Source organism: Pelophylax lessonae (genome assembly GCF_965119305.1).
Source record: "Pelophylax lessonae genome assembly, chromosome: 3".
NCBI lineage: Eukaryota > Metazoa > Chordata > Amphibia > Anura > Ranidae > Pelophylax > Pelophylax lessonae.
In genome coordinates, this window is record NC_138770.1 from 680,094,892 (window position 1) to 680,107,345 (window position 12,454).

Here is a 12,454-nt window from a genome sequence, read left to right on the forward strand (position 1 = left end):
GGGTTCCTCAAGAGGTGGCTAGGAGTTCCTTGAACTGTGACTTAATTACCTCCTATCTGATGGTGCTGCATAATTCCAGGACCAAGGCCACTTGGCAATCAGCAGCATGCAAGGGTGGCATTCTGACCACCATTGTAAGGGGGCATTCTTCCCACTTCCCACTACTAATGCAAGGGATTATTGCTCAATGACCCTCAAGTTGACTAATCTAAATAGAGGTTCCTGAGAGCTTGTAGGTGGTGTGCAGGGTAGTGCAGGTGGCGATAACTCACACAATTAGGTGCAATAGATACTCGTAATGTACTGTAGTAATGCAACAACAGTTCACAACAAACCAGAAGGATGTCAGCCCAACTGGATACACTCACATTTTCCAACAATGCCAAAATCAAGTGCAGCAAGTTTTCCAGGCCTGTGGCCTGATGTGGGTCTGCCATCAGTACCGGTAACCTCTCCAGCCCATGTGAGCTGCAACCCTGGGTGTGAGAACTGAAGCAGCGTCAACTCCGGCATCTTTGTTTGTGGTTTTTATTGAATGTAAGGGGATGGGAGAAGGGAATGAGTGGGATACTCCTTCAGGCTCCAAGTAAATACACTTGGGACTTTGCCTCCGGAAAATGCCCATTGGCACTTCCTTGACGACAGCCGAATCCAGCCAACTCTTACTAACACTGAGAACACTCTGTAGAACAATAGTAGTGCTGAATCCTTGACTTGTAGTCCAGAAGATCCAGGACTGAGAACTGTAGAACTTCTGACACTGTTGTACTGTAAAAGTCACCGAATAATTTCCTCTGCCTTGCCTGGCCTGAGGTAGTATGTTGTAGAATTCTGTATGACTGTAGCTTTAACTGACAGACTCTGTACACTTCAGGGCCCAACTACAGGTGCCCCCTTTAACTCTTCAGGGTCCACTGACTATGTACCCCCTCTGCAACTTCAGGGTCCTCAACCTAGGTACCCCCTTTACAGCTAGCTGACACTGGATCCCAGAACCTCTAACTTCAGGCAGACCCCCAGGGGCAATCCGCAGTACTCACAACCTGCGTAGGCTTTCCTGGGACTGGACCCCTCTCGCTCTCCGCAGGCTCTCGGCACACCGGATCCCCTCAGCTCAACTCAGCTCTCTCTCTGGACACTCAGACGACACCCCCGAGAAATCCACCTTCCTCAGACAGGAGGAGAGACAGCCACACTCTCCTTCCTGGGACTCTGCTCCCGCCAAAGACACCTTGCCACTCACTTCCCCCCAAACTTATACCCACTCCCAGAATCCTTTGCAGCATAATCTGCCTTCTGGGGTAGTTACAAGCTGGGATGTGTCCTCTGATTGGGCTTCCCACACTGCCCTATCAGAAGCCTCTCACAGGAGCCAGTGGGGATACTTCTCCCCTCAGCAGAAACATCTGGAAACCCTGACACCCTTCCTAAAAAATCACAGGCCTGCTATTAGGCAGACAAGGCCCACTATATATTTACCTAGCACCTACCTGTAGGGTGTACACAAGAATCAGCCGGGTTGATAGCATCTGTTAAGTGAGTGGAATGTTTCCTGTCTGTCTCATGCCCAAGTGAGATAAGGTCCAAAAGAGTTGTGACCCGATGCTTCCCTTCCTTGTCAGGAACCTTTTCCTCCCACTGGTACTGTCCCTAATAGGCGGGGTGTTAGGGACAGTACCACCCCGCCTCACAATTCACAAAAAGAGGGCAAGCAGCCTCTGTGTCCATTGTGAAAAGTGGTGGTCACAGTCGACATAGTGCATCCTCTGCAGGCAGGGCACGCCAGTCCTTTATTTCTAGTGCTGCCCATGCTATTCAGCCACAACATGTGGAAGACTTGGTGGAGTGGATCAATAAGCCATCCTCATCCTCCTCATCCATCCAACTCTTTTGGATAAGGTCCAAAAGAGTTGTGACCCGATGCTTCCATTCCTTGTCAGGAAACGTTTCCTCCCACTGGTACTGTCCCTAACAGGCGAGTACCTTTCCCTACACTGCCAACTTGCAAAAGTGCACCAAACCTGGGAGCCAGGGCCTTACATAGGCTCTGCCTAAACCAAGATATCTGCCAGAGTCACATGGGGCAGTAGTATCCAATTGGGTGCTTCCCTAGTGACCCAGGCAACCATAGAGGAACTGTGTTCCTCTTGACTTCCTCTCCAGCTGCGGTGAAGCGCCGCCTGTAGTGGAGAAAAGCCTGCACCGGCCTACAAGCTTTTTATAGGTTCCTCTGGGTTAAAAAAAGGCTGGAAAAGGCTGGCTTAGGCAGCACACAAAAGGAAAGGTAGAGTTTTAACGTGTCAGTAGACAAGGATTGGACACCTCAGGGTAAAATAAGCAGTTAAAAAAAAATTGTAGGAAGAATAAGCATGGAGGTTACAAAAAATGAAAGAGAGAAAAGAAAAAAAAAGGAAGAAAAAAAAAACCTGGGTAGACTTTAATTTCATGCTAGATTTTCCAATTTAAAGCGGAGTTCGGGGCACAAAATCGACCTAATCGATTTTGTGCCCATCCGCTTGCTTTGCTTCACCTGAAAAGGAATTGGATAGTTAGGATTATTTTTTTTTTTTTTACTTACCTTGTAATTGTAGAAAGAAATACTCACCTTTCGTCACTTCCTCCCTCTGCGGCTTCGGCCCGTGCCGTCTCTTCTGGCTTGCAATGATTCCTGGGAGCTAAACGTCATAGCTCCCAGGAATCAATGCGCCTGCACCGGCCCCGCTCGTCACTTCCGGTGCAGGCGCCGCATTCCCTGCTAAACAGCTTCTGGGCATGCCCAGAAGCTGTGTAGGAATGCGGCGCCACACCGGAAGTGACGAGAGGGGCCGGTGCATTCTGGGAGAAGAAGACGCGGAAGAGGATGCAGAAGAGGACCGCGCCGGCTTCAGCTGCCCACAACAGAGATGGCAACGCTGTGGAAGAAATTTTATAAGTGAGTATTTCTTCTTGCAGGTAAGTGCGAACCGGGACAGATCAGAGGCTAGCCATTGTGGAATGTACTAGCCCTGACTGTCCTGGGGGTATGTTCATTGAAAAAATGTTTCTGTGCCCGGAATTCCGCTTTAATTAGAGAGACAGGCCCGGAGCAAAAAAATAAAAAAATTAAAAAATAAGCGCAGGGCCTCATGATCAGGTGTACCCTGCATACTTATCTGCAGGGGTTAATTAGTAGGGATCACTCAGAGGTCAGGGGTTTGGATTGGCCAGCAGGTAGAAAGGGGGGGGGGTGGCTGTCTCAAGTAATTGGTAGGCTGAGCAAAAAGTGTGGCAGATCACAAGAAGAGTGAAGGAGAAAGAATCCCCCTCTCCCTCCCTTGGTGTTTTTTCTTGTTTTTTTTCTTGTTTGTGATGTTTTTTTATTAAAAAAATAAAAATAAATAAATAACACATAAAAATGAACAATGGTATTTTTTGTCGGTTGGGGTCTTTGGAGGCGTTAAGATTCTTGGCAAAGTTCAGAGGGGGGGTGACCCATCTAAGGTATGGAGCCCTCTAGTGGATCCCAGTAAATGGGGATTAAAGGCAAAGTGGTACCAATTTAGGTATCGGTGGTGAATGTGAGTTTATCCCCGAGCCGGTGTTACGCGGCTGGGGACCGTTAAGGATTAACACTGCTACACAATTCTAATTTGGTTTAGGTGCCTCCCAAGACCGGCAACCTGTATATTATGGGTACTGATTTACTTTTTGTTTCTGTTTTAAGAAATGTTTCTGTTGTTCAGTTGTTAATAAATAGCCGACCCGGCCAAATTTCCTCCAGCCTGGTGTCACATGTTATTTGTTCATGGTTAGGGTTATAGATAGCAGCTTGCATAAGGTAATATGGTGGGTATGTATCTTCAGTACCTTTAAATAAATGTTCCTATTCTTTCACTCTTCCTTCTATAATAAGACCTCCAAGATCTGATATCTCTGAGCCTCCAACAACCTTTCCACGTTATTATGTCGCTTCAGTTTCTGCTCTTTCTGTCCGGCCAACCTGTAGTTTAATACATCCCGCATCATAAACCTAACCTATAATATTTATACGCAGCCGCCGCGCTGTGTACCTATTTTGTATAGTTCTGCCAGCAGCTGGAATCAATCTGGAAGAGGTCAGGAGAGGTTAACATTCATGTCATAACCCTATTACTGATCAATTGCTCTCAGTCTGTTCCATTCTGTAGTCGGTAATTGTGTTTGCTGAGACGAATTGGAGCAGACGAAGAACTACAAGTCCTTTGGATCTATCAATGTCTCTCTAGAGTCTAGACCATATGGCTGTTTTTACCCTGAAAAGCCGGCAATCTTTTTTTTTTTTTTTTTCAAAGCATCCAGTACAAAACTATCAAACCAAAGTCTGAAAACATATTTGCACCATTAATATTGAATGGCAACTTTTTACATTAATTTATACTAATTAGGAACTTAGGGGATTTTTAGGACATGGGTGTCCAACCTGCGGCCCTCCAGCTGTTGTGGAACTACAGGACCCATGAGGTATTGCAAGAAAAGTCCCATCAGGCACTGCAAGGCTGAACGTCCCAAAGGCAGAGGTATGATGGGACTTGTAGTTCCGCAACAGCTAGAGAGACGTAGGTTGGACACCCATGGTTAAGGGATTCCATTATGCACAAGATAATCAGGATCAAGTTGAATATTAATATATATAAATGGAGGCATTATGACCTTTGGTAATACCTCCAGGCTGACCTGTAAGCTGGTGCAGTCTACTTTCTTCACTGAAGGTGGCACTCACACACTGTGGCCTTGCAGCTGGAGAGGAAGTCAAGAGGAACCCAGTTCCTCTTTGGTTTCCTGGGTCACTGGGGAAGCTATCCGGTTGGATGCTGCCACCCCATGTAACTTTGGCAGCCATCTTGGGTCAGGCAGAGCCTATTTAAGGCCCAGGATCCTGAGTTTGACATGCTTTATCCGAGTGGGTAGTGTAGGGAAAGGTACCCTATCTGTTAGGGGCAGTACTAGCAGCAGGAAAAGGTTCTTGACAAGGAGCTAAAGCGTAGGGTCGCAACTCCTCTGGGCTTCTTCCCACTTGGGCATGAGTTGGGATACTCTCTTAACAGATGCTGTTAATCTGGCTGATACCCGCTCTCCTTACATTGCTTCAAACCATGGGTGCACCCAGTTGGGCAGCCTTCCACCTGGGTTTGTTCTGAACTGTTGCTGCATTATTTCAATACAGGTTTTCCACTGCACATGACTGTGTGAAATAATGCAGCCAAGACCGATCTCGGGGAAAAATGATAGCTCGAAATGGATTTCTAGATAATCAATTTTGTTTCATTGAGATAAGGCCAGGATTGGTTAAAATGGTTGCCTATATTTATATAAAGGTCTTTTATTAGATAGACCTTTCAGCAGTATCCTCTGGCAACCAATCCCTACCTGTGGTTAGCTTTTGAAGTAGACAGCAGCCAGGCTTACTGAAGGTCCCACATGGTGGTCAAATTGCTGAAACAACTGCCGTAAGATGAGCAGACAACCCTGCCAATGTTCTTATACCATGAAGAAATAAGTCTGGGAATACCCAACTGGCCAGGGATTCCTACAGAGGTGACATTAGGTCTGTAGACACGTGACCGTAACTGGTAATGAATGGCTCAAGGGACAATCATCCCAGGTCTAATGGCCATCTTTCCTGTGAAAGATCTTGCCATAAACATGCTATCACAAGCAACCCCTAGTGGGTAATGTGGGTGTCCCAGGGGCACAGAGTCTATGGAGCACCTGGGTTTCAGGAGAGCTGATAGTGGAGTTAAAACTTTGCAGATAACTTCTAGACTAGGTGGAAAGCTGAGTTTGGAAGGCAGCTAGCAAATGACTGGGGTCTGTGATGATCCCTTGTGGATGAAGCTCTGCTTCAGAAAACAGGTAGGCAGCAAACATCAGAGCCAAATCGGAAAACATGATAGTGAGATCAGTAACAAAGGCCAGAGGTAGCAGCAGGAGAGCAGAATGGGAGTAGGTAATGAATCAAAACCAATAGAGCAAAAGAGCAGAAGTCCAAACAAAGACAAGTCAAGCAATAGTCAATGGGTCAGTCAATCAAAAGGTAAAGGAAGAGATAGGAGGTTAAACAAAGTCAGGGTTAAAGGATCCTTATAAAAGCAATTTATTTTGGTGCCTCTAAGTGCATAGACCAATAGACCAGCAAACATATTCTTATATATGCATACTCCAAGGCATGTGTTACAGTCACCCAGAGCACATACAAGCACACGTTCATGTACAAGAACCCTTCATTGTTGACTGTTGTGAATGCAACACATGAATATTTAGAATTATTCTTGTTTGAGCAAATTGGACCTTTGCTTTATAAAGTTTTTTTTTTTTTTTTGCCTTTCTCTCATTAGATTGGTGATTCTCCCAAGCTCCCAAACAGCTGCAGACCCCTTAACCTCCCACAGTGGCCCCAACCTCCAATAGTGGCCCACAGTCCCCTTCAATGTGCTTCAGAGCTTCCAGCCCTCCATAGTGGCCCCAACCACCAATAGTGGCCTACAGTACCCCTCAGCCTGCTTCAGACCTCCCACGGCACCTCCCGGCATCCCCTAGAAACAGGTCCACTTACTGTAGTGTGCTGCAAAGTCTTCTAATCAACCTCTAACCCTAAGGTGTGCTTCAGAGCTTCCATCCCTCCACAGTGCCCCCAACCTCCATACAAGTGGCAGTATGGTTAAAGCAGTGTAACTGTCTCCACAAGTAACCTGGTGAGGCCAAGTGAGAGTTGTCCTTATCAATTGTAAATAGTTCAAGTTGGAGTATCCCACTATTCTCTTCTCCCATCCAAGTTCCACAATAAATACCAAAAACCAAAACCACTGGACTGTTTATTGTGTAACGAGCCATTGGGAGTAAGGCCCCTTTCACACATACGGTCCGTTCAGTTCATCAGTTCAGTCACGTCAAATGTATCAGTTTTTCATCCGTTTTTTCATCCGTTTTTCGTCAGTTGTCATCCGTTTTTCATCCGTTTTTCATCCGTTGTCGTCCGTTTTTCATCCTTTGTCATCCGTTGTCATCAGTTGACATCCGTTTTTCATCCGTTGTCATTAGTTGACATCCGTTTTTCATCCGTTGGCATCCGTTTTTCGTCCGATCCGTTTTTTTGACTGATGAAAAATAGGGCATTCATCCGTTCAAAAAAACGGACATTGACGGAAGTGGATGAAAACAGATGTTAACTGATGATCATCAGTTGTCATCCGTTTTTACATGGAGATGCATTGATGTCCGTTTTTCATCTGTCAACGGATGGATAAAAAACGGACAAACGGACAGCATGTGTGAAAGGGGCCTAAGGAGGGATGTGCGAATTCTACCCTAGTGACTGTCTGCAGGTAATTAGAGGAGGCCCAAGAAGTAATTACACAGCAAGCCCTATGTGGACAGTGCTACATTTACTATTGTTGTGACCATCGTCTCACAATGATTTTGGGGCCCTCGCCTCACAATGGTTGAGAACCCTTGCCCCAGGTTTAGGGCCCTGAAAATGCAAGATGTGCTTTGGGATTGTGTTCCCTACCCATCTGTTTGTACTAGGAGGGCCTGGTTAAAACCCAACTTGCGAGCAAACTCCATCTGGAGCTAAAATATTTTGCCAAACTTGCAGCAAGCCTTGATAAAAAGTGGCCATTGACCCTTGAAAAGTGTTGGTTAAAGGGTCTAAAGAACCTTTTTAGTCTACAGCAGTGGTCTTTAAGCTGTGGCCCGGGAGCTGGATGTGGCTCTTTGCGTTCCTTTATCCGGCCTTTGGAACAATTTTCTTCCCACTGATACAAGACACTATTCCTTCCTCTGACATCAACAGGGCACTATTTTTCCCATTGACACCAATGATGGGGCACTATGCCTCCCAGTGACACCAATGATGGAGCACTTTTCCTTACACAGATACCATTGATGGGGCTCTTTCCTCTCACTGACACCAATGATGGGGCACTATTCTTCCCACTGACACCAATGATAGGACACTATTCCTTTCACTGACCCCAATGATGAGGCACCATTCCTCCCATGGACACCAATGATGGGGCACTATTCCTCCCACTGACACCAATGATGGGGCACTATTCCTCCCACCAACACTAATGACGGGTCTCTATTCCTCTTGCTGATGCCAATGATGGGGCACTATTCCTCCCACTGACACCAATGGTGGGGCACTATTCCCCCCACTGGCACCAATGATGGGGCACTATTCTTTCTACTGATACAAATGACTAGGCACTTTTTCTCCCACTAACACCAATGATGGGGCACTATTCCTCCTACCGCCACCAATGATGCAGCACTTTTTCTCCCATTAACACCAATGATGGGGGACTATTCCACCGACTGACACCAATGATGGAGCACTTTTCCTTATACTGACACCAATGATGGGTCACTATCCCTCCAACTGACAACAATAATAGGGCACAATTCCTCCCATTGACACCAACTTTAGGGCGCTGTTCAACTCACTGACAGCAATTATGGGGCACTATTCTTTTCACTGACACCAATAATAGGGCACCATTCCTTTCACGGACACCAATGACGGGTAACTATTCCTTTTGCTGATACCAATGATGGGGCACTATAACTCCTACCGCCACCAATGATGGGGCACTTTTTCTCCCACTGACGCCAATGATGGGGCACTATTTCTTCCATTGACACCAATGATGGAGCACTTTTCCTTACACTAACACCAATGATGAGTCACTATCCCTCCAACTGACACCAACAAAAGGGCACAATTTTTCCCATTGACACCAACTTTAGGGCACTATTCCACTCATTGACACCAATGATAGGGCACTATTCTTTCCACTGACCCATTGGTGGCATCATATAGATACACATGGGGGAAATTAGCACCTTAAAATTCCTATTGCCAGAACTTTCTCTACTCCCTGACCCCACGTATTGTATCCATGTTGGAAAATGGAGCCACCTTCAGACTTCAGAATCACAGAGCACTAGTATAACAAAGCTCAGGATGGATCGTTCAGTTTTAATTTCCACTTTCCAACATGTTTTTTTTTTTTTGTAAATTCTTTATTTATAAACAGGCATGCCAAAATAAATGAACAACAGATATGACATAGTACAAAAACCGAGCAAGTAGGATACATAAAATGCTACATTCAGCTTAGGTAGGAGGCCACCGAGGCGGCTTCCAGAGAGAGCAAAGGAATACCCATAACAATATAAACAAAAATAACAGAGATCAAAGCTCAGGCAGCAAGGTCAGAGGATCTAACGGTTTCCAGATTTAGAATATGCATATAGAGTTTGCTCAAATAGCACCAACGGGACCGTGTCCTCCACCGGCATCAACCGGCGTCCGGAGGGAGCAGTGGCCCAGGAACCCAGAGCCATCTAAGAATAGAGGACCTGGATCCAGAAATGTATAAGGCATAGCCTTCTAAATTTTATTTATTAATCCAACATGTTTTGAGTATAATGTTATACAGCTTGTAGCATGTTGTATTCCGAAACTTCTGAGGTTGCAGTTGGCATAGACCAGAGGAGTGATGGTGTTTCAGCCAGCAGAGGAGGAAAACGGGTCTAGGATCCAATGGGTGGTTGAAGAAGAAGAGCCAAAGGAAAGGGGGAATGTTAGAGCCAATAGGATGAGAGGCTGCTATTCTGCTAAAGCTGAACACTACTGCTGGCCGTAGAGGTAACAATGTCTTTTAGAGCAGCCTTTTTCAACCAGGGTGCCCAGGCACCTTGGGGTGCCTTGAGACTTCTTCAGGGGTGCCTTAGGAAAATGCCTAAAAATGTATCAATAATTGTATACAAGTTACACAAAACCAGTTTTTCATTATGCACATTACGACTTTCTAGACCAGTGGTTCTCAACCAGGGTTTCTCCAGAGGTTGCTAGGGGTTCCTTGAGCAATGAGCAATTTCTGCCTCTCAGATAAGTTCTAAGTTCCCCTGACACCATTGTTCCTTATAGCTATCTGGACGAAGGTAATTCTTCCCAATGTGTAAGAGCATTCATCCCACTGACCGTCACACTAATGTATCATGAGTTGTAGATAGAGTCATTTTTAGCAGGGGTTCCCTGAGACCTGGAAATTATTTCAAGGGTTCCTCTGTGTTGAAAAGGTTGATAAAGGCTGCTGTAGACACTGGCATCCTAACAACCAATGGTGTCATCAGTTGATAAGAAGGATGTCTGTCGCCTCCACACCATCCTTGTTTGACCCTCCTCTGCTTTTCTCCCTCAGCCCTGGGGTAATATTAGCTGACTGATGGAGAGAAATTGAGGGAGAAGAGAAACATAGGAATACTAGTTAGTACCTGTGTGCAAAAGTGTTTTTTCTTTGGATAAAAAAAAAAATCACCTTTAACGTTGGGTGTCCTACGTGTGGGTGTTGCTGCATTATGTAAAACTATTAGAATAGTTTTTTTACATTTTAGAATGGGGTTTCTCAGGACTGTCCATCATTTTAAAGGGTGCCTTGACTTAAAAAAGGTTGAGAAACACTGCTTTAGACTTTGACACTATCATGTGTGGGCCTACCTAAACAGCCCATGTAATATGCATTCAGTCCCTCAGACTATATAGTTACTGAGAGATTGAATGAAGATTGTGCAATCAGATTGTGTGTGATCATCCTAAACCCTTTATCTTAACCAGTTCCCACCCACCAAAAGTAACATTTACTGTGGGCAGGCAGCACGGGCAGGCTGGATCATGTACATGCATGTCGTCAGCTGATGGCCGTGCAGCGCACTGTTCCCGCGGATTGCATCTCCAGGTACCCAGCCGCTTAACCCCTTAAGGACCGCCCACCATACATATACTGTGGCAGGGTGGCCCTTAAGCGCAAAATCACATACTGTACATATACGTGATTTTTCTTTAGGGCTCTAGGGAGCGCGCGTGCGCCACCGGGGGGTCGTACTCCCGCTGTGATTAGACATAGCGGGAGCTACTACTCTGATGAAAGCATGTAAAAAAAATAGTGTTAAAAAATATAATCTCGGGGGGGGGGGGGGGTTGTGCATAGCGGATGCAGGTAGCCGACAGACCAGGGATTTCACCGCTCACAGTGCCATCCGGACGTCCACATCATCCACACCGGCAGGGGAGAGCCGCCTGACCCTTAACCACTTTACCGCTGGGTACCGTAGTACTACTGCGGCAAAGTGGCTCTTGTAGGTCTGACGACATAGACCTACGTCGTCAGACACTCCCCCTTCTCGCTCCCGCTGTTTTCAGTCACAGCGGGAGTCGGGCCAGGGGAGGAGCAGCGGCGATCGCCGCCGCTCTTCCCCGATCGTCGGGGATCTAGTGTGGAGATCCGCCCGCCTGTGTAAACACAAGCGGGCGGATCTCCCAAGTGACAGGCAGGGTCAGATTGCAGGGATCTGTACTCAGTCACCTCCCCCCCCACATGTCAGTAAGCACCAGGCATACATTAACCCCTCCCTTTCCAATAAAATTAACCCCTTCCCTGCCAGTGTCATTTTTACAGTAACAGTGCATATATATAGCACTGATTACTGCAGCAATGTCACTGGTACCCCCAAAAGTGTCAAAAATGTCAGTCAAGGGTCCGATCTGTCCGCCGCAATGTCGCAGTCCCGCAAAGAAAATCGCAGATCGCCGCCATTATGTGTTAAAAAAAAAAACACCAAAAATGACAGAAATCTTTCCCTTTGTTAGTAAACGCAATAACTTTTGCGCAAACCAATCAAAATACGCTTATTGTGATTTTTTTTTTACCAAACATAGGTAGCAGAAAACAAATTGGCCAAAAATTTAAAAAAAATTTGATTTTTACATTTTTTTTTGGGGGGGGGGGGAATTTTATATAAAAAAATGTTAAAAATATTGTTATTTTTTCAAAATAAACGCTGTTTTTTGTTTATAGCGCAAAAAGTAAAAATCGCATAGGTGATCAAATACCACCAAAAGAAAGCTCTGTTTGTGGGAAAAAAAGGACGTAAATTTTGTTTGGGTACGGCGTCGCATGACCGCGCAATTGTCAGTTAAAGTTGCACAGCGCCGAATCGCAAAAAGTGGCCCAGACGTAAGACAGCAAAATGCTCTAGTGGTAAAGTGGTTAAGGTATGCCACGGAGACAGAGGGATCCCCCGCAACCGCAGAAAATGACACTCCACCAAAATGGCGCCCAGCCCCGCTCCCAGAGAGACGCCGCCAGTGCTCTAGCGGCGGCGGCTCTCCTCCAATGCGAGCACACGTCAGCTGACCTGAGCCCTCCTCCTTCCTCCGGGAAATTCACACCATCAACATGGAGCCCCGTGAAAGCAAAACCGGGGAGGAACTCAATATCAGGCCCTGATATGTGTGCCATCACTCACAAAGGGTGAGTGATGGCACACATTCTATGGAAGTGGCAGCTGCAAATTCCATTAGCTCCTTCCCCACATCTGGTCAGCCTATATCCGAAACTACTCTTAAAGAGATGCTGATCTCACTGCG